This window comes from Dermacentor albipictus, chromosome 10 (genome assembly GCF_038994185.2).
Source record: "Dermacentor albipictus isolate Rhodes 1998 colony chromosome 10, USDA_Dalb.pri_finalv2, whole genome shotgun sequence".
In the NCBI taxonomy this organism is placed as follows: Eukaryota; Metazoa; Arthropoda; class Arachnida; order Ixodida; family Ixodidae; genus Dermacentor; species Dermacentor albipictus.
Window position 1 is genome coordinate 66,823,475 of NC_091830.1, and position 27,997 is coordinate 66,851,471.

General features: G+C 45.3%; 1 long non-coding RNA gene across 1 annotated transcript; it reads left to right on the top strand.

Annotated features, from left to right (window-relative positions):
• Positions 1-62: 62 nt before the first annotated feature.
• On the top strand, positions 63-27,963 carry LOC135898542 (uncharacterized). The gene is made up of 5 exons (XR_011509033.1): positions 63-318; positions 1,566-1,771; positions 13,579-13,676; positions 23,683-23,796; positions 27,747-27,963. It is a non-coding gene; the product is annotated as an uncharacterized lncRNA (long non-coding RNA).
• Positions 27,964-27,997: the final 34 nt, after the last annotated feature.

Sequence of the window (27,997 nt, forward strand, 5' to 3'; positions counted from 1 at the left end):
AGAATTGTTGCCGCGTCATTGAGGCATTCCGCCACAATCGCGTGTTGTTCCGAAGAGAATTGTTCGTCCCCATTGTCCGCCGCCATGTTGCATTGCGATACAAGTGCGCCGTGCGAAAATATGCCTTCCTTTGACTCGACAGCATTGGGAAATTGTCTGCAAAAGTGCGTTTCGTGCGCGAATGCTATCATCTAGACTGAAATGAGAGGAACGTTGTTGCTACTTCTTGCAACAATTTACTTCGCGAGGACTGCAGATGGAAGCGGGGAGCAAAATAATGATGCTACGAAACACACAAAACTCTTGGATGGATGGACGGTAAGTACGCCTGTGCATCCTTGATTTCGGATTTTCTTGTCAAGCCATGCTTTTTCAAAGCTTCTGTGGCTCCAGACGTTGCTCGCTAATAATATGTTCAAGTAAATACGAAAGAGTGGGCAAAGAACCTTATACCAATTGTGCTTTTGAACAACGTAAGCGTTGCCTAGACATATTTCGTTCATGATTTTCTGACCTTAAGTGATTGCTCTACCTGACACCTCCTTTAGACAATATAAATTGTTCTTTCAACCAGCGCGTTACGTATACTGACTACAGTAAATGAACAAACTTCCTGCCACTTTCAGCAATAACTGTCAATTAGCACTACACGAACAACAAATACGGTTCGATTGAGGACTTGAGACTTCAGACAGTAAAAATCGTAACACATGAAAATAAGTACGTACAATAGCTGTGCTGGTAAATCGTTTCATATGTAAAAGAAGTAAACAAGGAAGAAAGAACAATGAAACTCAATATCATGAACAAAAGTTGGGAGAATGCGCACCAATCAAGCCACCATAAGCTTGAAAAAAAGGTGGACCTTGTAATTGTGTGATAATAGCTACAATGGCGCCTTCTTTTGCTGAGGATTTCAAAGCAAACATGGGCATGAGCTGGGCAAGCGTGTGTTTTTTATGTGTAAAATAAAATGAACGCATGCTTTAGTACTTAAGGTATTTCTATAACTTGAGCACCCTTCAAGACCACAAGATAAGTCACTTTTTAACAGAACAACGACATCTTCTTTTCTAATTTTTCTATATAAGGCTCAGTCGTCGACATGCGACAATGACGGCATTTCTCTCAACCTTGGCTAAATTTACACGTAACATTCAAGATTTATATGTGTAAATTGTCTGTTTCATTCCCAGGTCTACCGCGAAAATACTTATGCACTTTTGTAGGCACACACGTCCACTTCGAAAACTTCGTAAATATGCACGAATCAAGCCAACATAAGCTAAAAAAAAAGTGGCTCTTGTAACTGTGTGATAATAGTTAGCGACGGTGCCTTCTACTGCCGAAGATTTCAAAACAAACATTGGCTTTCGTACACATTTAGCTTTAAATAGCGAACTAAAATGGTTTCAGATGGCTACCTGCTAATGCTTCATAGAACACAGGCCCTGAAACATGAAACCATTTAATGTTTGAATCAAGCGTGAATGCCGGATTGTAGAAATGGACCAGAAAAATGTTCAATATCTTTGTGTCATAAAGCCAACTTCTGATTGTTGCAGTTCTTTTCACGGCGTTTGACGTATTTTATGCTAAGAAGAACATACGACGTGGCAGGAGGGTTAGAGAATTGCTTGTGCGTCATGGCCCCCTTTTACCCGTACAGTGACACGCAACAGCACAGACTAACCACGACGCTTACTTACCAGAATAGAAGCTCCAGCGATGCACAACCTAATCCAGGATCTTCTCAAGGAGCTTTCAAATGGTATGGCGTTTCAGAACATTCCATTCACAAAAAAAAATGTCAATGAGTCCAAACAACAATAATTTAAGAAAGGAAATGCATGTGTTTGTAGCAATAGCTGCTTCATTTATGCACCCGTGCGAAGCGATGTTTAATCTAATGATACTTCACTGGTTACGCAAAACAAGTTATACTATAATTCGTGGAGGGTCGGTACCAATGATGTACAGAATTGTGGATCAAAATTGCTGCGACCAAATCTGTTACTACAGTACACTCTGAAAGGCTAAATGCATAGGGCACACTATCATTTTCCAAACGACAAACGGCTTCTGATAACAATGGTCACAAGCCCGAAACAATATAGGAGTGACTGGACGAATACCGCATCCGAGACTATCCAACTTGCCGAAACTAACATAAGACAGCCCTTGTGGAGAATCAATTGAAGCGTCATGTTTTAATTCCCGTTCAGCTGATTGCTACAATGGGCGCGTTGCAAAGTGAACACGTTGGCAATTTCTCTCCTAACGCGCAGCCTTCTTTCTTTTGTATAGTGTAGGGGTGCAGTCTACGCCTAAAATTTGGAATGCGTAGTTTAGAGTCCAGCCTGACTTGCATTGTTTAGAGCCGGGCACTAATGAAATAGGTGTTAGTTCAATTAGAAATAATTGCTCAAAGCGGCAAGAATTGCAGGGGATAGATGTGGTTACGTTCCCTTTTTTTGGCTGGAACCTAGGGGTGCATGATGGAAATAAAAATTCTAGGTGGCAATATACAACCTGAAAACAATGGTAAGGTTATTTGGATATTAAAAAGAATCAGCAATACTGAAAACTACTGCTTTCTACATTACATGAATGTTGATGTGTTTTTACACTTTGTCTTCGCACTCACCTAAACACGCTGAATGCGCAGCGACATAGGAGTAATGAGCTTGCAACGGTGGAAAATGCAGTTCCTAGAAAACTCAGGAAAATATCCGACAAGCTTTCGCCAGAAGCACAATTGGATTGGAGGGCCCAAAGAAGAACGCAGGAACTGCGAATACGCTCTCTGTAAAGTTCCAGTATCTAATACATTGCGATGGTGGGAGGTTATAATTGACGGTTTACAAGCAGTGATGTTATCAAGTTGTGGGAGAGCAGTGCTATAATTTACAGTGCTCAGTTATTAAAATACATATAAGGAACTATCCCTGGAGAAGTTTGTAGGAAAACTGGAACATACGAGGGCGAATGAGAAAGTTTTTGCTCGTATCTTTTACCAGCCCATAAAAGGCATATACAGATAAAGGTATATACATATATATACATATATGTACATATATACATACACAGGTGTATACATATACAGGAATATAAAGTATATGTCCTAATCTGCGCACTTTACACTACTTTTTTACATATTCCCAGAGCACTTCAGACATTTGTCGCACGGTAGCGCGAAATTTGAGATGTTGCTGTGGTGGAATTCCTCCAGCTGACTGTAGAGGCACCGTCCGACTGGTGTCTTGGTTTCGTCGTTGCACGAGAACCGGTGTGCCGCCAGGAACTTCCTCAGTGCACGAAAAACTTGAAAATTAGTAGGGGCAAGGTCCGGACTATATGGTGGACAGTCCAGACTCTCCCAGTGAAATGACCGGAGCTTGTTGGTGGTTGAGACTGCCACGCGCGGCCTTGAATTGTTAGACAGCATATCCGAGTTCTCCACATCGAGAATCCCTCAGCGTTTTCGCCTGGCGGCCACCAGCAGACGCAGCAGTGTGGAAAAATAACTGTCGACGCTGATGGTTGCAAGCCGTGGCGTGGCTTCTGGGATCGCCGAGGAGTGGTCCTCGGCGATCCCAGAAGAACGTTAACATCACTTTCCCAACAGCTGGCACCGAACGGAATTTTATTCCTCACAGGCGAACACCAATGTTTCCACACCACGCTATCCTGTTTCAATTCTGGCGTAAGATTCAGTACCTAGTTTCCATCGCCAGTAACAATGCAGTCAACGAAATTTCCTTGGCATACCGTGGCAGACGATTCAATGAAGCAATCGCTCGCTTGCATTTCATCATGTCATCCGACTGCTCAGACACCCATCGGCATGAAATCTTCTGGTACCCTAACGACCCGTGAGCGATGTCGCTATTACTCCCGTACAAAACGGCAAGCTCGCAGGAATTCTTGACGTCCACATGCAGCTTCGCTTTCACCATCGCATATGCGCGGGAAAGGTTGTCGTGTGTCAGTGACGCATGCGGCCTTCCTGAACGCTCGTTGTCGTACAAGTCTTCAGGTTCTTTTGAGGACACACAACAGCACCACCTCACACTTCTCAAAGGGAGCACCTTTCCCCATACGTGGGTCTTATCTCCCTACAGATTTAGATTGGCGCTCGTCCCTCGCTCGATCGAAAACTAATTGTACCTCGTTGCTCGTACCCCGTGCTCGTACCCCGTAAACTGACAGCAGCACTGTGCCGCGAAGCTACCGGCAAATAAGGCCACACCGGTCCAAGAGGTGTGCAACGCTGGGAATAGATATGCTGACTTCACATTAGCAGCCATAACTTGGCTATAAAAATATCGGTAAAGACTGGATGGTTCACCCTCGTATAAACAAAACAAAGAAAATTAAAATCATTCATTAGGTTTGTAAATAGCGTAAAAAATCTGATAGATCATTATAAAAATACACTTGTTCTGATACAAATGAACACCTCGGTGGTATGAAAGCTTCCAAGCATTCACAGGCTTTCGTTAAAGCATCGATACCATGTATGCTGCTCCACAGTGCGAGTCAATCATTGCAATGAATCGTATATAAAAAGAATGCCAAATTACACAAGAAAATGCGCAACTTGTATTCATTTGCCCCAACATATACATATAGCAGAACAACCCTAAATTGTGAATGTTTAGCCCAGTTTATTTCGCACTCACTCGTGGACTCGCGAAGCATGCGAAGCTCCTAGTAAAGCTATGAATATGCCTCCCCCATCCTCCTCTACCTATTTCTCATAAGAGGCCTTAGCCATCCCTAAAAATATTTTATCATAATCATTAAATTTTGTCATAGTCAAAATTAGAGATTATGCTTTTGCTTTTCATTCGCTGCGTTTTTCTCTTATAAAAAGTAATTCGTTATTTATTATTCAATGATTACTCCGCTTTCTCCGAAGGTACTACAGTTTGGGGTTAAAATGTCGACAAAGAAAACGTCCTCACTGACACAGCCCACTTGCAGGCTTGATAAGCGAATCCATTTCCTAATGGAACGAACAAAAATGACTAGTGCAGATATTAGTTCTATGGCAGTATTATAAAATTTGGAACGATAATCAGTGCGTGGAGAGACATAATAAGGCCTGTGTAAGTATATTTGTTTTTAATGCCCGTTTTAGTATGAAATAATTGATAAAGGAGTTTCAAACTCAACTTTCTTTGACGAAAGGAAGGAATTTCCCGTCCTGGGGTGCTATGCAGGATGCGCCGAGTTTCTCGTTCACCCGAGTTTTACCCGAGTTTGCTCGACGGCAGTCAGTGAACGGAGATAGCACGGAGCGCGCCGAAGGTGCAGGCAAAAAAATATGTAGACAAAAAGTCGCGTATGACAACATGAGCGCACCCTGCGTGGCACGCTGCTCCCACGTTTCAAGCGCAGAAGGCTGCAAAACGAAACGCGCCAGCGCCGCGTATTGTTATCAACGGATTATGGCAACTTAGCGATACCGTGACTGTGCCGCTGTCTGTCTGCACACTTGCCCTGAGCCGCTTGCCACGCCTTTCCCGGGCGCGTCAAGGGCGTGCCTCATCTTTCGCGCACTGTCTTTCTATTCTGCATCGAATGCGGACAGGGTACATGCGGCGCATTCTTGCACCTACACTTTCACTCAAACGAATACGTTAAAATACAACAAAAAATAACAAACATTTTTATTTCTTTAGGTATCTGTTTTTCGTTTTCAACGCTAGAAATTTGTGATGACAAACGGAGATCGAGCAAATTATTAAATTTTGCACTTCTTGCCGCGAGTGGCGACAGGGAGGCGAAAGCTTAGAAGCGGTACATTGAAGCGGGTCGCATGCACGAGGGCGTTCATACGGTGTTAAGTCGCCTAGGGGCGCTGCAGTGCTATTCGCAATAAAGTCAGTCTTGATCCATGAAGGGTCATGGCCACTCTTTCTCTATTAGGGGAATAAAAAAAAATTACCGACGATTACGTTACTTCCTAATGCGAAATTTGAGCGCAGCAAATAAGCTGTTTCACCTTTTCGATAGATTGAGGCAAAGAAATCGAGCAACACATGTATGCGCTATCACAGAATTTTTTTTTATTTTTCACACGTATTCCTTTAACAAAGACTCCACTAACAGTTCTTGACAGTCATGAAGGAAGCTTTGTGGTCGGAGAAATAGACTGATATATGTTCGACTTGGTACACCAATGCTTGATTCTCAAAGACGAGATCTATACAAGTGCCTCGCGAGGTTGTCACAGCCGTGGGACGCGTTACGAGCGAGAGGAAGGGCATGTTCTCCCGCATAAGTGTTAGGAAATTGCTGTTTGTCTTTATGTCAACATTAAAGTCCCCCACTACTAACATCGGTGTGGATCGATGGACGGTTAATGCGAGTTGCAGGAAGTGCACGACGTCTTTCGTGAGTGCGGTAGCGGACTCACGAAAGCGGTATCAGTCGGTCGCTGCTAGCGCTGGGGGGATGAAACGGGGGCGGAGCTGGTTACGAGGCCGACGACAACGCCGACGACGACGCCGACGACGACGCGAAACCCAGGAACGGACGCCAAAGAGCCATTTGTGTAGCCAGCTCTCCTCCACAGTCTCTCCTCCTCCCTTCCATCATCCTCCCTCGCCCGGAGAGCCGACAGCGCGCATGCGCGGCGGCGGAGCAGCAGATTCGTCGGCGAGCTGGTTACGAGGCCGACGACAACGCCGACGACGACGACGACGCGAAACCCAGGAACGGACGCCAAAGAGCTGCGCTCTAAAACGCAGCGCCGCGGTACGGCTGTTCATCGCAGGCGCTTCACTAGGCTATTAAGGCCCGCGCTTTACCGACTAAAAACGACACAACGGCTGTCGCTGCAACATGGCGGTATGTTATTTTAGAGTGCGTAGTGACGCAGTTCGGTGAAAATGTACCTGTTTATCTTTGTGCGCGAAGCCTCTGCGATACATTGCGAAAAGTGCGTGCTGCCCCAGCGACACAATTCATCGCTCGTCATCGCTTGCCCACTGAAGGCGCCTCTGAGCGCATGTGCGCAGTATATGAGTGTGTTGTGCAGTCGAAGGTGCTTGCGGATTACCTCTGCTGGAGCCAGCAGCGATCGCAGATGGATATCGTAACGACACCGCAGCACTCGCATTTTGGCAGGTGAGGGCTCTTGTGTGCAGGTATGAAATCAGATTTCGAACGGAGAGAGGTGTTGGAACTGTTGAGTGCGCAGTGCTTGTGATGAAGAAATGCCATGGCACTGGGTCTAGAAGAGTGAGCGATTCTCGGACGCTGATCGTGTTTACGACGCTGTGGCTCCGTTTCATCACCGATGACAGAGCAGCCATCTCAAACGACTGCTGCAATACGCACTCCTCAGCATCGTCGTCCCCCTCGACGCATCGACGCCTTACAAGCATCTACAGTGACGTGCCGATAATTATTTACTGTGCGCTACGCGCCACAATGCAGGCAATGAAACCGTGTTGTGCGGCCATCTCAGCCCGAGATGTATGCATAAGCCAGCGACAGTCAACGCTTTGTTTTTGATAGTGGTGCTCAGTACATCACCGATGATAGTGCGTTGTGCGTGTTTTGTGTCGGCGGTCAAGATTGTTGATTCCTCTCAGCTCGACACCGCATCGCTATTGCCGGAATATAAGTTGGGCGTGGCCCAACTGTAGTGGGTGCGCGCGCAATAGTTACATGCCTCGCGCGGGGCGTGACCTCTGGTTTTGATTGACAGGCGAACTCGTGCTAAACTCGTACATCGCGAAACCACCTCCGAGTTAAACTCGGGAACATGGCGGCGGCAGCAGCCGCCTGTTTCATTGCATCCAGCGGCAGCAAGCGTCAGTATGACCGTCCGGACCCGTTCACCTGCATGACCGACGGGGAGTTTCAGCGTTATTTTCGCCTGTCGAAGACATCAGCGTGCTGGCTGTGTGACGAGCTAGGCGAAGACTCTCGTCTGCGGAGACAGCGTGGCGGGCTTCATTCGCTCACCGTCGTAGAGCAAGTCATCTGTGCCCTCCGTTTCTACAGGACTGGGAGTTTTCAGGGAAGCGTCGGCGCCGAGCGTTACATTGGACGCCATCAAACTACTGCTAGCAACTGTGTCAGAGATGTGTCTGACGCGCTTATCGATGCGGCAGTGCGTAAGCTGTGGCTAGCTTTCCAGAATACTGCGGCGGAGCGGGCATATATAAAAGAATGCTTCCTACTTCGTGGGAACATTACGAACGTAGTTGGGTGTGTCGACGGAACGTACGTAGGAATTAAGGCGCCTTCAATGTCAGCGTTACTGTGATTAACAGACTTTTTCGCTGGTTGATCACTTTTTGCCGATTGTTCTAATTGTCTCTCAGGGTGCCTTCCAAATGGCAAATGGCTTTCTTGGGAAAGAGGTTATTTAAGTATAAATAGATAAATGGATATCACAAATTGTGTGAAGTAACCTATGAATCCTAATCTCTTAAAGAACTTGGGGTTCTTCATTGGTGAAGTTACTAAGTATGCACAATGCTGAATTTTGGTCATGCGTAATCTATCGGCCGCACTATGAAACAGCGAGGCATTGCACAATTTGTTGCAGCGCGAGATGTGGATGTTGCGCCAAGCCGGTTGTGCCTATGCATTTGTGGTGAAGTGAAAATGCATTGAGGATCTTAGTGTGTTGGCTTGCATGAAGCAAATACTTCAGATTATTTGCTCTGTTCACTGTCGATGCATGTGCCAGAGGTTCAGTGCATCTTCTTTTTTGGGGGGGGGGGGGGCGGCGTTATTCTGGATGGATAAATTGTATATTTTCGTCTCATAATGGGGCTCTAATTCTTAAGCAGTAGAACGATGCACATCTGATACTCTGCAGAACTCTCTCTACGTGAAGATGTCATGAACCACCAAGGCAAAATTACATATCGGGAGAAATCTGGTGCAGATGCCAATGAAAAGTGGGTCTTTAACCCACCATGATAAAAACAAAAATTGCAGAGCAAATAGACCATTTGTACAGTTTTAGAGCAATGATTACACAAAACGTGTCTATGCCCAAACGAGTAAACGCTTGCCGCAATGCCAAAGTAGGCTGAGCGACAAGCAGCATATATTGGCATTGAACATGTCTCTTAACAGTTATTTTTATTGTAAGCGCTCGCTGTCACACCTTTCCCTCCAGCACTCCCTTTACTGAAACGTGGCACTGTCTTTCCATTGGTGTCATGATGATAATGGTAACGGCAGCAGCAAGGCTGGTTAATGCTTGCCTCTTTGATTCCTGTGAGTTTAGTGGTAACGAATATGGCACGTGCATACATACAGCTGTGCTGCAAAATTTAACATTTGTGATTTTTTGGAGAGCTAATTTGTGTTGCGAAATTTCCAAGATGTGCACCATTGTGGCCTAATAACTAGAGCATTGGTGAGGTTGAAGACGGTGTATTGGTATCGAAGCTTGAAGTTTTATTGCACAACAATTTGACGGGACACAAAGAGAAATACACACAGCAGAATGCTTTGCTGTGTGTGTTACACTTCTTTGTGTGCCGTTGAATTGTTGTGCGATCCAACTTCAATTAGAGCATTGGGCTTCTTTGGTGCAGGACCGAGGCAGTGTGAGCTATTCGACAACATGCCAGTGCCTTGCCACACAATTATGGAAGTCGGAAGGTTTCCAAACAAAGCTTTGCTTTCAAATCGACCTGCTCATGTAATACAAGCACTGATTGAAAGAACCATCATACAAAAATAATGGTGAAATCAATGGCCTGTGAAAAGTGTAATTCGTATATAGGCACTGTTGACATAATAGGTGCCATACCGGCCTCAAAAGTGTACTCGACAGAGCAGTTTGTTTCCTATGTCAAGCACAACCTCCCATTACATGCTGTGCAAATAACCAAGCTCGTGCTACACAACATTCAGTGTAATCTGTTTTTGATTCTAAATAAGTGCCAAAGACCACCTCTTCTTCAAGGATGTCATGGGAATATTTGGCGAGACCTTTTCCAGCCCCTCATAATGGAAGTGTGGCCAGCCAGCTTTGCTTGGATGCCTTTATAGATTTCTGCTCCTGATCATTGTGTGCTGTCAAGTTGCAGAAGTCTATGCAACTGGTGCAAGGCATTACGTGTTTCTATAGTCGGATACAACTTTAGGAGGCTGCGGAATCTGCACTTTAGGGCAGGTGAACACAAGCCTGCACCAATGGGCACGCACTCTAGACTGATATCGTGCCGCCGGACAGACTAATATTGCTCGTTGGAGAGGGACTATTTCTTTAGACATGTAGGCAATCGGCTGCTGCGCTTTGGTCATCTGGGCGGGGCCTCTCCTGTCTTCTGAAGTTTTATACGACTGTAAAGGCTGCTGCTTTTCATACAACACAAAAGATCAAAGTGTACAATTACTTGGCCTATGAAATGGATACATCAGAAGTGTGCTATGCAAGGGCTTAAGATGTGTGAAATATGGTACATGCAATTATAAGACAATGTTAAAGAATATGTGGTATCGAACGTGCATGTAATGGCACATTTGAATCGGCGAGTGTTGCAGTCATATGCACAGTCTATAGGTGATAGCATTATTAAGCTCCTGCTGTTTCCTGTCTTCATTGTGAATTACACACACCGTTCATCTTATGGCTAATCAACACGCACTGTATTCTTGCACATAGAAAGAACAAACAGCACGATGACGTGTATGCTGCATTAGTGTATTTTTTATTTACATGGTCCAAGAGTGGCACAGGTTGTCTTACGTTTCTGCCTATTTTGAAGGGACACCAAGTGCATGTTACAAGTCTCCTAATCTTAGTCTCCTAAACAGCAGAATGTTTACTGCAATTATTTTATTCATGTTCTTGAATAATAAACAAAATATTAAACTGAAAGCTCCTTTATAAGGTGCCTTCTGTGGGCTCAACAGGAGAGCAGTGAGGGCACCGATACTACTGTTGCAGAGCAGCCCTCTGGACCTCTGCCACACTCTCAAGAGCACGTGCCTGGCGCTCGCCTACTGCCACCAGGCAGTTGAGTGCCTCCAGCAGCAGAATGTTTTGCTGCAAAAAAGTGTATTGGAATGAATCAGCCGCATACAAACCATTATTTACAAAGAAAAATGCTCGTTGCACTATTAGTACTAAGTGCCCTTAACTGTGGAAGCCTCTAGTGTAGTATGCATAATAAAACAATGCGTTGGGACAACGTTGCTTTATTTTTCATAACTGGGGTTTTCTTTTTCAGAGCCAATTGTCATGTTGATTAGTGTGCCAGCAGCTGAGGTGGCACCGCACCTTCACGAGTCTCTACTGTCAGCACCACAAACCTATTTTTGTTCGCTGCAAAACAAATGCCTCACCCTACAATCCCGTCTTATACGAGCTGATTGCATCCTATGCCTACCAACATCATATTTTTGTCCCATTACGCAATTTTCTACCACCCTCAGCTGTAGTTCTCTCTCCTTGACATCCATTCTGTCATGCTTATGTAATCACCTGATATGAATTGGCAACAAGTGATCGAATACGTGCATGGCCTGCCTGCCGATTCCTTTCTTTTTTCTTAATCTCAATTAGCATATCAGTTGCCATGGTTTACTACGCCACTGTCTTCCTGCCTTAATGCTATCTCCAACAATTTTTGTTACTTCGCTTTCTGCACAGTCCTTGACATTTCAAGTTTCTTTGTTAACCTCCAGGTTTATGTCCCATATTGCAAAAAGGTAGAATGCAATGATTCTAGACTTTTTTCAAGGATATTGGTCACGTGGCGATCACGATTCGGTAATGCCTTCCATGTGCTGTTCAACCCATGAAATTTTTGCATAAGTTTCCTGCTTTATATCAGTACTTGCTATTGATATTTCACTTGGATAAAGATACTCTTCCATAAATTTTGCTGTCTTAATGTCACTCATGAATTTCTGTTATCTCACCAAGTTAGTGAAGGTTACCTTCATCTTTTCCATATTTTCGCGGGCGCACTTGCATGTAAAAGCACGAACACTCATTGGTTCTCACTGCCTTCTTTAAACTGCTAGACATTCAGTTCGTTACTACGAAAGTGACTTAATCCGTGCACTCTTATTATGCTAAATATGAAACAGTAGAAATATACTTATCTGCAGTTTGTCGATGTCTCCTTCACTGTGTTGGTAGCGAGATCCATCGTCGGTACCACCTCCTTGTCACATCGTCGCTATGTAGGATGTTTGCCTTTTGCCCAAACTATGTAATGTTCGTGACGCTCGCAGTCACGCAGAGTGGAGGAACTCGGCGCACTCGCAGAAGCAGCACCGGACAAGTTGTTTCTTCAGCACTTCGCCTTGAACAGTAGGTGCGCGTTGCGATCTGTAAAATCGCCGAAGCTATTGGCAGTCTTACCGGGTGCACGGGAAGATTGCCCACGGAGGAACAGAACTATCCAAGAAATAGTGGCCATCGTCGAGCCTGATCACTACGTCGCGCACTGCAAGCGCGTTGTACGGGTTTGTTTACACTGGGCCTCTCTGATGCTTAGCCGCCATGCTTGCCCGTTGCATGGATGTAATGACGCCACTACAGCGTTCTCTCGTGGTATAATGCGAAACGTAGTAAATTACAAATTAGTCTAAGACGCATTCAGTGCACATCTCGTAAGCTTCGAAATGCTTCTAAACCACGTTAAAGTAACTAATAATATTGTACTAAATGCATTTGTTTTACAACTTGCTTCTGCATGTAATGCACTCGGTGGAACGACAAACAAGTGAAAGAAGGCACGACCATGCACCGACGCTATGATCACGTGACCCCAGTTTGTCGACCGCCCAGAAGGCAACGCCCAAGGAATGATAGCCAGCCAGAGTGCATCTTGATAAACCAATGAAACTGGAGGCTTGTCGAAAGATAAACTGTGTCTCGGTACGATTCGTGCTTTCATCTTCGGGTGTCGCCAGAGCTCGTGAAGATCCCGAGTTTCGCCAAACTCGACGCATCCTGCATAGCACCCCTGTTTCAGTTTTCATATTTATACAGCTCTCAATTGGGGACTACTGCCTTAAGGCAAACTTTTGCTGCTCTGTTATGGATTTTTTCAGGTTTATCACTTGGTCTTTTTGCGAAGACCCCACACGGCACAAGCATAATCGAGCACTGGTCGAATGTGCGTTAACTAAGCAGTTGATTTAAAACAGGGCTGCGTGTGACTCAGATTTTGCTGTATAAAGTTTAAGGCCCTGGCGGCCTTAGCAACCACTGTACCACCATGAACATTCCATGATCAATCGGCTGAGAATGTCACACCTAAGTATTTGTGCAGTTATTTTTGCTTCACTATATTATTGAAGGCATACTCCGAGGTGAGCATGTGCTTTTTACGTGTAAAATAACATGAACGCATTTTTTAGTATTTAATTTAATTCTCCATCTTGAACAACATTCAAGACCACAAGATAGAGTCACTTTGTAACACAGCAACGATATCTTCTTTTCTGATTTTATTATATAACGCTCGGTAATCGACATGCGACAATGACAACATTTAGCACAACCTTGGATAAATTTATATTTAACATTCAACATTCAAATGTGTCAATTCCCTGTTTCACTCACAGGCCTACCGCGAAAATACGTATGCACTTTTCCAAGGCACACTTGTCCATATCGAAAACTGCGCGTGGCTTCAATCGTGTAAAATCATGGATCCGAACAAGTAAGTACAATTTATATGACGCCTATTGTGCTAAGCAAGACTGACTACGGACGTTGTCAATGGAAAATCTAGTAGCTTACTACCGCTTACACTCAACTTATATGACCTTTGTTCTTATCTTATAGCTATGTTCCATTGCGGGGAGAAAATTTACGCTTGAAGAACGTGACTACACTCTGTGAAATGATTCTCATTACCGTAGCTTCCTGCTCCACTTTATTGACCTGCGCAAACTCTTCATGTACATAAATGATGGCTCACAAGTTTATTGATAAGCAGGAAACACAGCGCATCGAAATACTACTTCGCACTAATATGGAAAAGGACAAGAAAGTTGCTAATTTAATAAAATACAGCGTAAAAATATTGTTATGTCAAAGCCGCAGCATGTACGGAAAATCAGGAGGAAAAGTACGCTTGTCTTCGCAATGCATCGCTGTTGGTGTGGAAACCCTTTGCCTTTTTTCCATCATTTCATTTTAAAGTAAATCCGCTCCACCTTAACAGTTTTATGGAGGCGCAAGGTACAAGGATGGCGCTGCCGAACAACGAAGACGAACGGACTGCAGAGGCGCGAACCGCAGAGATTCGGCGAAGTCGTTGAATAGCCCATAGGCCATCTCCGATGTCTTCCGACGGTGACAACCCGCCCTATTCCTCCAGGATCACATGGCAGACCTACTTTGACACACGAGCCTTTGCGGGTAAAGCCGTGGAAAAAGTGGACAGATGGCTCGGGTTCTACCGAGGAGCAAGTCGGTTCAAGGGCTCGAATTTCACCGGCCACCTTAACGACGTTGCCTTCTTCCTCAAGGGAACCGCGTCTTTGTGGCTTGAAAACCGCGAAGCCTGACAACGTGGGAGATGTTCGTAGGCAAAATCAAGGGTGCTTAGGAGATATATCACCTAAAATGAAGCGTGCAGAGCAAAGGCTATTGCAGTGAGCTAAAGTTTCCGGACAAACCTGCACGACGTACATCGAGATGTGCTCAAGTTGGGCAAGGCCACGGATCCTCCAATCCCTGGTGTTGTTCATCTTCTAAAAGGGATCAGCGTGAACATGCACCAGTTCCTGATGGGTACAGACAGTCTGCAGTCCTTAAGTGAAGTCATTCACTTAAGCGAACGTAACTAACATCACCAGCATTGACGTGGTCTCAGCTTCATCCGACCTCGCGCCAGTGATTCAGCAAGTGGTGCCCATAGCTAGACTGACGTCAGGTGGTTTCCCTCACCGCTGCTTGGGTTGGAGAGCCTTTTTCTTCCTGCGACTTCGGTGAGGCGTTCGTCACCGCCGTCTAATTAGATGGCTAACACTTCGTGCCTCGTCCAGTAGTGACAAACACTACTATGAACGCACATCCCATATACCAGTTCCTCAGCGGTCATTCAAGCAGACTGACTGCAGTTTCTCAATAGGGGATTGACCATTTCGTTGACAGCTATGCTTCTGCTGACTCTTTCACTGCGTCCTGTGAACATCTCATCTGCTTCCGATGAGGCATTCGCGGCCACTTGGGCCGATTTTGTCCTCGTCACTGTCGCACGTCAATACCGTTCTATGAGCCACCGTATACTCTTTGTCAGCGCCGCAATCGGCACGCTGACGGAACACGCTGGTCCTCTGACTGATAAAAACAAGAAATAACAGAAAAAGTACAGTAGTGACTCCCCAACGTCTGTGCGGAGCTTGAGGCCGCCACTGTCACGTCAGCGCATGTACTGGACCATGTTTCATGTCACCGCCGCAAAGAATCTAAGGGCGCACCACTGGAGTTGAGGTAGCCAGTCATGTTCAGGTACGCCGTTTATTCCTGCGCCAGTCATCATATGTGAAAACAAGGTTAGTGTTTTAGTAGACAATGTTGCAAACTTGACCTTAGTGGCCTTAGGGGCGAGTGCCTCCTTTTCAGATGGATTTCAAAAGTGGACAGGGCCGCAAAGCGACATGTCGCTGGCATAACGCTAATATAATATATCGTGCTGTGAGTGGATAGTTGGTCGGACCTAATGCTGTGTGCACTGCGAACGTTTACTTCCAAGATAACATGCATCAAGTTGAATTGCCGTTTTTGCTGAATCCACTCACAACGTAAATCTTGGCCTCAATTTCCTGCAACAGTTACGTACCACTATTGACTGCGTTACCGGCGAGCTTTTCCTCTCTCTTCTTGGCCACGTGGGTTCGTCACGTGGGCGAGCCACAGGACCCACACACGCTCCATGCATCTCGTAAGGCAGAAACCTTAATATGTGTCCGGCGTCGGAGCGCAAGATCATCGCTCCATAGGTTGGCGACTAGCCAGCCAGCGGCGTCATCCAAGATTCCTCTAGCCCTTGGGCTGTGCCTTTCAACTTTGAGGAATATAAAGATGCATACTGGAGGTTTTGCGTGGACTACTGGTGTCTCACTTCAGTGACAGAAGAGCAAGTGTATTTGCTTCCCCACATGGATCACGTTATCGGTTGCCTTGAGTTTGGATCCTACTTTTCATCTGTGGACCACTGACCGGGCTACTGGCAGATACCCAAGCATTCAGCGCAATGAGAGAAAACCGAATTTGTGGCACCAGGGGACTTGATTTAACCCAGTCAGATTGCAATTTCAAGCCATTCGGTTTAAGAAACACGCCTGCGACAAAAAAAATTATTGACACGCTAGTGCGCGGCTTCAACATGGATATGTGTATATGTTACCACGACGACGTCATGTCCAGATGCGCTTTTTCAAAGCACCTTGATCGACTTGACGTTGTTGTGACATGCCTTGAACAAGCTGCCCTCACCCTCAACGCAAAGAAATGTCGCTTTGTGTAACCAGAGGCACTAGTACTTGGACACTTAGAAGTCAAGCTCGGTGTATGACTAGACTCACAAAAGGTCGCTGCAGTTAGCGACATTGAACAACCGCAGAGACAAAGCGAGCTGACAAGTTTCTTGGAACTTTAGTCACATTTCAAATGTTTTGCGCAGCAACGCGATTGGAATCAGCCTCAACTCCGTCCCCATCCTGCGTTTTGACGACGCCTAGCATGCCATTGCCTACGCCAGCCGTTTATTGAGCAAGGCCAACTAGAATTCAACCGTCTCTAAGCAAGAAAACCGCGAAGTAGTTTTTGCTGCTCATAGGGTCTCCCGATATCCCTGCGGGCACCGGTATACGATCGTTAGTAATCACTATTTACTATGTTGGTTGGTTGGTCTCCGCCACTCGTCGGCCGCCTTGCTCGATGGGTGCTACATTTGAAAGAATTTGACTTTGCAGGACGTTACAAGAGTGGCCACCGTCATGCATACACCGAGTGTCTTGCGAGCTCTCTCTACCAAAAACTGCATGTGACGCCAACAATTGTGACGCCATGTGACGCCAACATGTGACGTCACATGGCTTCACAATTGAGCATGTTACGCCAACAATTTCGATTAGCTTCTAGCCACCACCTGATCACCTTCCGGGAAGCCCATTGCAACGATCGCAGCCTGGACAACCTCTTCGCCTCAGCTGCTCAACCGACAGGTAACAATGGCTTTCTTATCAAATATGGCCATCACCACAGAAGAAATTACGCGGCTAATGGTGCCCCACTCCTATTAGTGGTCCCTCAGAATTTTAGGACGCACGTGCTCCGTGCTATGCCCAAGGACGTGACCGATGCTGAGATGTGTTTTGCCACAACATACACTCGCATTAAGGGCCCTGTCTACTGACCTCGTATACGACGGAATATAGAAAAATATTTGGTCAGTTGCGACAAGTGCCATCAATTCCAATGCCCTAATACTGCTCCGGTCAGACTCCTACACCTTCATGTACCAACGTCATCTCCTTTGAAATGGTTCGAATGGATATTCTCGGCTCATTCCCGCACTCTATAAACTACAGCCATTGAATTCTTATATTTGTCAACCATCTGACGCGTCATGCTGAAACCGCAGCGATGGCAATGGTCACGGCTATATATGTTCCGAGCTTCCTGCGGACAAGCGTCACGGACACACTCGTATTACTCTGAACGATTGTTTTCGCCAGTACGTTACCGGCCTTAAAGAAGGGCTGTTGCGATTCTGTGCTTGCCAATTTCGTGATGAAACTCCATATCGCCTGCAGACAAATGGTCTCTTCGAACGCATAAAGAAAAGTTTGACCAACATGCTTTCGATGTATGTCAATTCCAGGCACAAAAAGTGGGACGACATCATGCCTTTTATGGCATACGCCTACAGCACTGTAGCGCGTAAAACGTACGGCTTCAGCCCCTTCCATCTTTACGTTATCCCACCTCGCAGCCTCTGTGACACAATTCTACTTTTTATTCCTTATGCTGACCAGTCTATAGCCCACACTCTCTGCCACTCTGAGGAAGAACGTCACGTAGCTCAGCTTTTTTCATGGCCTAAGCATATGTTTCTAGACAAAGGGGAGCTAGTATAGCTTTGAGCACTACTTCGCAGAGATGGCCTGCGCCCGAAGTCGCTAGCTCATACATCTGGCCTTCCGTCATCACCGATCGCCTAAGTGATGTGACCTGTTATATTGGTACTTTAGTGTTTCATAGCTACTGCTCAAAGAAGACGCAGCTTGTTCACGTCACCCGCTTGAACCACTGTAATTGGCGTGAGGGTGAAGGCACGTAACACTTACTCGCTCAGCAGGTTTAGTCAGTGAAGGGAGGTGGGTTATGCTAAAGTGAGCGAGGATGGAAGAACAGGGGGACGAAGGGTGCTTTCTTTTGAAGCGCCTCGGTGTCAAGGTGGAAACCGTTCGCCCCTTTTCATGTATTCATCTTTAAATAAATGCACCCTATCGAAACACTGTGTATCATTAAATCACTTCTAATGGTTCTTGTAGAAGTTATGTATCTGAGCAAGTGTAGAAAACAACGCACTCGAGAAGGCAGTATTTTTTAAAGCTAGAGTTGGAGAAATTGAAATACCAGGTAGTGTCGGTTGTTCACTGGAAAGTAAGAAACAAAGTTAAGAAATCGACTTTGTTCATTTCTGGTGAAATATTCGACTAAATTGTACGTACAAGATGCGAATTCATGATAGCTAATGTTAACCGAGTGTCATATTATGAAGACAGCGTCTTTGCAAACGAGCAAAGGATGCGCCGACTTATAAGTCTAGTACATCACAGGCTTTGTGCCAGTGATGAATGGTTAGGGCACGCCAGAGCAAAAGAATATAACACCATGGGGACAATGGGATGACTCTGAGCCTATACTTACAATGGTACAACGATGAATACATCATCAAACCTGTATTACGACGACAGCGTCAACACCACGGTATGAAGGGAGTCGGATGACGAAGATGCTGTGATGACGACGGTAGGAACACTACCGCACGACGATGATGGTCTGATAAGAGAAGCATGATACCAAGTTTCTCACTATGACGGCATAACAAGGGCGTCATATTCACGATTCAATCACGATAGCATGATTTCCACTGACTGCCGTAGAAAGATAGTCGTTATTCGAAAGATGAACGCGGTATGACGATTATGGTATAAAGATAATCGGAAGACTTTATTAAAGTTTTGACAATGATGAAACAACAGCGTGATGACGTCATGATGAGGGCTTTGTGACGATGGTGTTGTGATGAAGACGGCACAACGAAAGTCAGATGATGAATGAGGATGTTGTGATGACCACAACGAGATCGCGACCCCAAACACATAACCAGTGGCCCTAGTTATCAGAAAACTTGTACCACTGACACGAAGTGGAAGGCGTGACGACGTCAGAATAACGACAGTCAGCTGAAGAAGCTGTAATGACGATGATTGTATTACGACGACGGTATCACGATGACTATGTGATAAGGAATGCATAACGACTGCATGGTGACAACGGCACGATGAGAGTCGGATCACAAAGCTGGAATCACAACTACAAAATGAACAAGATGGCATGAGGACTACGAGTCCGTACTTACTGGTTCAAGCTACTAGACAAGTTGGACCACTGAATAGGAGTACAAGGCGCGACGATGATAGAATGACAAGATTCAGATCACGAAGCTTTAATGACGACTATTTAGGACCACCATTGCATCCCGATTGCGATGTGAGAAGAAAAAAATTGGAGGACGCTTAAGCTTCGCCTTCAAGAGTGGAACGCGATAGCGTTCCCGTCGACCCGCCAATGGGTGTAAGACAATGGGCTACAGGGCAGCCATCACTTACGAGGCGCCCCGCATCAGACGCGGTGAGCGTCGAGCCATATGGTCGAGCAACGCGGCGTTCGGCGCAGCAACGAAACGTGCGCCTGAGCAAGCGGAGCGAACCAAAGAACTCGGTATCCCGGAGGGGGAAATGATGCACGCCAGCCAAACGCCGTGATCGGCACGGGCAGAGAGATAGAGAGATAGTGATCTAAAGAAAGGAAGGACGCTTGATTCTACAGAGGGAGCAAGGCGAAGCGTTGTCAGGGCAGAGAGTCCGAGCCGCGACAGCTCCAATGCTAAGGTCCCTCTATAATTTCCAAGGTAGCGCCATCTGCCGCGCGCGCCACCTAGGAAGTTCCTGTAGCAGACGGCGCCCACGCTAAACCGCGGCGCCGCGGCATTCGTGAGGTGAAAAAGTATCTGCATACGCGCGGAAATAAAACCTTCTGGTGCCTGACTGTGGCGAAAAACGAAAGAAGGACCCGAACTGCTAAATTTAGTCCTTTAATTTCAGATAAGTGCTCCAAGAAAATAGCTCAAGAGAGCGTAATGAGGGCTTGATCGCCTCGATTCCGCGTGTTTACATTTCGTTCGTTTGCGCTCAATCGCCGCGCGAGCCTTGGTGATTGCTTACGCTTAATCCCGTATGCTCTGTGAAATCTTTTGCATGTAAGTGTGCTGCGTACACATAGCGGTTGCATTGAACGAAGAAGTCGTGTAAAAATGAAGGCTGACAGTCGCTTGGACCGGAAAACTTTCGACATAACGTCGCTCAAACGTGCGATTCTCAAAGCGCGCGACCCTCACGGCAACTAAACAACATCCTGTGTGTTTGTGGAAACGAGTGCGCCAACAGTCTTCTTGTCGCTGAGTGTGTCTGTCGTGTAGCGACTACACGACGACTGCTGTGTCTTGTGGTTCAATGCTACGAGCCAGTGCAACTGTCGTGACATGATGAAGAGGTGGTATTGATCGCGTCAGCGTGTCTCCTCGATCGTGTTCGGGCTGCCAGCGCGATCTGATCTCGCGGCACACCAACATCGAGCGTAGTGTGTGCGCGTGTGTGAATGTCGTTGACTGTTCTCGTGAACCGTGCGACGTCGCCCCGTAAACTCGAATCATGACGCGCATTGTTGTGTTTATCCCTTTTCGCCTCCGTGCACTGCTAAATCCCCGTAAGAATTAGAGGGCCCTTATACGAAACGCACGCGGATTGACCCAGCTATTACTGCACTGTGTTTTGCTGGCAATCCGCGTATCGCTTGTGGCGTTTTTCTTATGTTCATTTGCAGTTGTGTGTTTTTTATCAGTAAAATGGCATTGCCGATTACTGAAACATCTTCGAGGGTAGGGAAACTTGGAAGGAACGAGCTCGCAGCTGTATCTAATGTACTTTGATATACTGTATTACGCTTTATTATTTGACGGCCAGTAGCTGTGGCTATGCAGTATTCGTTTTTAAAAACAGAGTAATGCAGGCACTTAGCAATATATTTATTCACATATGCAATGCACAAAATACGATTAGGATATTGGAAATTACATTTTGGACATGTTGTAAAGCGCAGTTAACAACGTGCGCACAAACACAGGAAAGTGTAAAAGTAGAATTCGCTGATGAATTTTATTTTTTATCGCACGTAACGCAATGCGGATATTTGTCAGCGAGTTAATGCGTTTCTGCCCCACTATTTACTTGCATGCTAGGTCATACTGCACTTGCTAAGTCAACGGGCTCGTAATGCACTAAAATCAGTAATCTCCACAAACTTCGGCCGTCAACTTTCATGCGCGCGAATGAAATAATACTGCAGCTCTGCACACACAGGTGTATACTTTCTCTCGCACCTTCGTATCGCTCTACGTTACTTTCCTCGCATAGTCGTGCAGTTACCGACGGTTCAGTCTTTCCGTCCATTTCTATGCAACCAGAATTACCTTCTGGTTAGGTTTTGTTTGCTGCGCGGGATGCAAAATAACTTCTTGTCGTCCTCCGTCTGATCTCGGCACCCATCCGCACAGCAAAAAGGCATTTCGGTCCTTCGCATCCTAGGTCATGTCGACCTATTCAGCGGGCTCACAGCGAACTAAAATAAATAATCTCCACAAACTTCGGCCCTCAACATTCATGCACGCGAGTGAAATACTACCACCGCTCGACACACGAAGTGTATACTTTCTATGGCACCTTTGTATCATTGTATGTTACTTGCCTCGCATAGTCGTGCTGTTACCAGCGGTTCAAAGTCCGTCCGTGCAATTCTGTGTAACAATACCTTTCGTCTGGTTAGGTTCTGGTTGCCGCGCGCGATGCAAAGTAACTTCTTGCCATCCTTCGTCCGGTTTCGGCACCCAACCGCACAGCAACAAGGCATTTCGGACCTCCCGGAACGAAATTATCGCAGCGATGTGCAAAGCACAACAGGCGAAACGCGCGCTCTTCGCCCGGCGCGCAGGAACTTTCATGGCGGCAAAGGGGCGGAGCAAGGTCACATGTCACCGATCAGCCTATCGCTGGCGTTGTCGGCTGGATCAAAGCCTGGCGGTACTTTTTAATGATTGAGGGACTTTATCCAATGCGCGCGTGGCGCGCCATCTGTCGGGGCAGCGCCGTACATGGAGAGGAGGGGGTCTTCTGTGTTTGCCGCAAGATGGCTCTCCGTGTGCGGAAAGCGCAGAAGAAATGCAGCGAAACGCACTTCGCTACTCGTGTAATTGCGACTTCTGTAAGTTACATGTTCATAATTACCGATATACACCACAGTATAACTTTCCACGGCTCGTTTCGAAGGCAACACCGCATTCACTAGAGGCACGTTTGTACCTTTTGGAAGCATCGAAATCGTGGCTGAGTGGTAGCGTCTCCGTCTCACACTCCGGAGACCCTGGTTCGATTCCCACCCAGCCCATCTTGGAAGTTGCTTTTTATTTATGGAGTGCCTGCCGTGATTTATCGCTCACGGTCAACGCCGCAAAACGCCGACACCGACACCGACGCCGACGACACCGGCTTTTCTGCGACACGAGCTCCTTAACGCTATCGCGTTAATATACAGCAACTGCATGAGGGTCATGGCGTGACGATAATAACATGGCGAGAGTCGGATGACAAAGCTGAAATCAATATGATAGAACAACCACGACGGCATCATTACCACAAGCCCATACCTAATGGCTCGAACTACTAGAAAATTTGGACCACTGGTTCGGGTTTGAAGGCGTGACGACAACGGCGTGACAAGAGGAAGATCACGAACCCCCATTGACAACGATGAAACAGCCACGGCCGAATAACTACGTGGAGCACAGGTGGACCAGGCAATTATACTGAATCAGCGTGAGAGGCTAGATATCAGGTAAATAGGTTCAAAACGACTGAAGTAGGCCAATACTGCTATTCACAGTAATCATTACTCTAAGATCCACGAAGACAATTTGCGAATGAAGTGTGAACGCAACACAGTCTTAACGAAAGCTAGAAAATTTTCCAACTGCCATAATTCTGAGGTGATGTCAGCAAATATGGACAAGCAATAGAGTCAGTGCTAATGTCCGCAAATACCCTTCCATGCTATAAGTCACTGAAATATTTGTGGCTGAGAAGGTAACTGAAGGCCTTCAATGCCATTTATATCCTCTAAGCATAGGACGCACTCCAGAAGAAATATTTATGACGGGTGGTTGCGCATCATTTTCTTTATGTCGGTGCAGGTATAACCTAGCAGTGTATTTTTCGCAAAGCCCATACTGTCAATAAAGCCTTGTGCATTGTTATATGGCATACTGAATGCTCACATTTGTTATTTTGGGTTGACCTTTGGCTTCCCCGCAGGACAGCATGGATATTCACTTTCACCACCTCATTGGTACTTTTTGTACGCAGACAAAAACTGTGCAGTTGTCGGTGTGTATGACCCGACAATCTTGACGAGCGGCCATTCGGTTGGTAAGTTTGACAAGCCTTCAACAAAATAGCTATGACTGCTGACCACAAGGTGTGCGTCTTAACTTTTCAAGATTGGCTGGCCAAAATTGCTGGCCCACCGGATAATATGGCTGGCCAACCGGACTGCGTCCAACGCATAGGTTATAGCATAGTACACATCATGTTTAATGCGTCAGACTTGCACAGACAGGCACAGACTAGAATGCTTATGTCTTTATGTACTTTTATGTCTCTCTTTTACTTTAATCAAATTGCCTGTGGAATTGTATTTTGAGTTGCTAAAAGAATTGAAATCCGCTCTGAAATATTCGCTACCTATTTTGTACAATACTTATCGTCTACAACTCCTCGGTTTTTAACAATGCTTTATGAACGTTATTGTTTCTTGTTTTTTATTAATTTTTTCCATATCGGTTAAATTATTTTGATTTTGACAAACCCATGATTGTTTGATTCTCGTTACACGTGAGCCCTTTATGTGCAGTCCTTATTGCTGCACATTTTAACTATTTTTGCATTTACTTTTTATCTCATACTAGTCTTCATCCTAACTCTCTCTGTCTTTTTCACTGTGTGTATTTGCTAAGCAGACACTTTAGTGACTGCCAACTTATTTACGCTTCCACGGGCATGACTACGAGTCTATTTTGATGCAATATAATATGTATGTATGTACGTATGTATGTATGTATGTATGTATGTATGTATGTATGTATGTATGTATGTATGTATGTATGTATGTATGTATGTATGTATGTATGTATGTATGTATGTATGCATGCATGCATGTATGTATGTATGTATGTATGTATGTATGTATGTATGTATGTATGTATGTATGTATGTATGTATGTATGTACAGTCGCGTACAGAATATTATGGACCATGAAATCTAAGAAAAAGCTGAATATGTCCGCAACCTCACAACGCAATCTGGTATTTGCATTTTGGACCTCGACTAGAATATGCTATCAACGTTGTTGTGGGCAGTTTTACTGGTTACTGCTACAGGCTGCTCGGGAATTGAACGTTTTCGGAGATCCCGTGGTCCATTTTATTCTGTCCGCGACTGTATGTATGTATGTATGTATGTATGTATGTATGTATGTATGTATGTATGTATGTATGTATGTATGTATGTATGTATGTATGTATGTATGTATGTATGTATGTATGTATGTATGTATGTATGTTGTATGTATGTATGTATGTATGTATGTATGTATGTATGTATGTATGTATGTATGTATGTATGTATGTATGTATGTATGTATGTATGTATGTATTCTGGCAGGCAGTATGTGTACAAGTGTACAAGAATAACCGCTCTTCGGGTTCATTGAATGATAGGAATGGAGTCTCAATAACTCAATAAGACCAAATCGTGTTCTTGCGACCATCTTATTCAATAACATTTCGGCGTGGTTTCTATCAGATTATTATACTTCACGACTCATCATTCACAGCTTCAAGTGTTTCCTTACGCAGAGGTGACCATAAATATCGCTCATAAAGCGCTGAAGTATTCCTTGCTTTGAGTAAAAAGTTATTTTCCAATGTTGCACGCAAACCTAAAGATTTTTAGGAAAAGAATATAGTGGTTGTGTTGAGCATTAAATAAACTTTTCATACAAGAATTTTTCGAGGTTTATGAACGCTGAAAGTAACTGTAATGTGTAGCCGGGGCACCTAACGCAGAACAGTATCTCAAGAAACATGCCTTAAGAACGTGCATTGCGTCTAATTAGATAAGCAAAGAGTACGCTACAGATGGCATTTAAACGAGTGCTACATGGTTAGCGTGTTGACTTAAGGTACCCTATGTGAAACGGGTAAATAGAATGCCGTGAATGCAGCCCGACATCCCTCCAACAAAAGCATCCACACGTTGCCATTGTGCCATATTGACTGGCTCAATTCTTGCGATCGCTTGCTGAAAACAGAAATGGCAGCAGCGCGACCACTTAGCACAGAATTGCCGTGCAAACATGGGTGCTTTCTCGCCCTCATGGAAAGGTCTATATAGAATAGCGAGATAGTCAGCGCACTCACCAGGATTGCCCCGGGAGAACGCCAGTGAACATCTATGCCCAATTGGCAGAACCACGATGAGCCTACAATGTAGCACGTCGAGGGACACGCGATGTGCACATACATAGCACACATATAGATCGGAGTCGCGTAGGGTAAGCTAGAGTTTATACTGCCCGATGGTGCAACCTGTGGTGTCTGCAAAAGAACCAGTCGAACTGAATTCGACTTGCACAGTGGCAAATAGGTTTATACAAAGACAATCGTTGATTCCGTTTTCATAACACCATAACAGATATTATTAACCAAGAATGCGCATGACAATTTTTTATTGTATTCTGACATAAGCAAATTGACGTTCTTACCCCCCCCCTCCCTCTATAAGATCATTTGTCTTGCCATTACACTAAATAGAACACGCAAACGTTTAAAAAAGTTCACCCTCACTTCAATATACGACAAGTATATGTAGGCGCAGGGCAACATACCCAATACAGCACACGGAGCGCCTTTCGCATACGAAAGACTGCACATGAAATTCAAGAGGCACTTAGTTATCTCTAGGTTGATGAATGAGGAATCGCTGCGACCACCCTGGATGCTTAGACATTATGCCACAACGGAACGCCGTTGCTTCGTCTCCTACCGAAGCTCGTGGGTTCGAGTGCCATAATTAGCTCTGCCGTAATTCACGGTGTCTTAAATACCTGCGTCTAAATTAACACCATTGGTCGATGGTTCACGCTTATTTATACCATCATCTGTTCACTCCGACAAAGCCGGATCTTTCGCCTCATAAGGCGTGTAATGTTTTCGCAAGAATCCGCCGTGTCGGCCTTATAAGTCAAGAATGGATCGACTGCAGAATTTGGACTGCGCTATGACAGCACAGCAATCGCTACCCTAGTTAAACGGCACAGTGCAGACTCATTATATGCACACTGAAATAATCCCACACGCCCCAAGACCCTTCAACAATTATTTATTCGAAGACGTCGGTTGATCTTTAGCGAAGGGGAGCGTTCAACAGATGGTACGACGAAACGAAACTTAAGAAATTCCATGCCGGCACTCAGTCTCAATTTTATGACATTTGACAGACGGAAAGTCATAGTGCGAGTTCAGTCACTCGCTTCACAGTACCTACACAAGGTAGGATTACTTTCGAGATAAGCGCAATTAAACATGTCGTAAAAATCGCAGTGTTGTTTCGCTTACTTATTTAACACAGGGACCTTATAAGAATTGGGGATCCAGATTTACTGGGACACCAATGCACTTAGGTTCAAGTTTTGGGAACGCTTATCTCGAACCTGGTATCATCCAGCGAAATCGTTCCAAGTGTATGTGACTGCAATTCCCGGCTCTAATTCGTTGTTATATTACGTTGCGTAAGGTAACTCGTTTCAACGTTAATTAGCAAAACTTTCTTCATTAGTCAAAAAGCAGTTCCGCTTTTTTCTGCGTATAATGGCTGTCTCCTAGACTGATCTAGTTCAAGTACAAAAGAAGCTTGGGCTTGCTGGCACACCCCGTCGCAGCAATGGCGGAATCTTCAGCCAGGGCCAGAGGAAGCAAGAGGACGCAAGCGCTGGCTTTGCTTGTGTTTCCTTGCCTCTTCTGTTCCTGTAACTTGTTAGCTCAAGAAGCAGAATTGTGCTACTTCAGCCAAGTAATTTAAAAAAATAATGTTAACGATAAAAATTTTAAGCTTTGTAAAACCAACCGCTAGCTTTGCCCCAACATCCCCTATGTATTCTTTCTCTTTGTGTTCCTGTTCCAAGAAAACTGCCAGTACGATTGCTCACAATTCAGTCACGTGGCTAGCGGACTAAAGTATTTAACAGCATGTTGAGAAAACATTTCCTTCGAATGAGAGAACTAAGCCAAACCTTACCACTATTTTTGATTTTTTATAGGTGGGCCTAACGGGACTGGCATCGGCGTAAGACCACTGTGTGAAGTGTGGGCAAGCGTGGTCAAGAATACAAGGGAAAACGAACTAGAGATGTCATCAAAATGGAACTTGTGCTTAGCATATTTCTACAGCAACTGTGACACGAGACAGCTTTTCAAAGTGTATTATCCTGAAAAATGTAAAAGGGAAAAGAGACGTAATAAAACCCGTGCTGGTCCGACGTACTTTGGGAGTCGTTGTAAGTGAAACCTT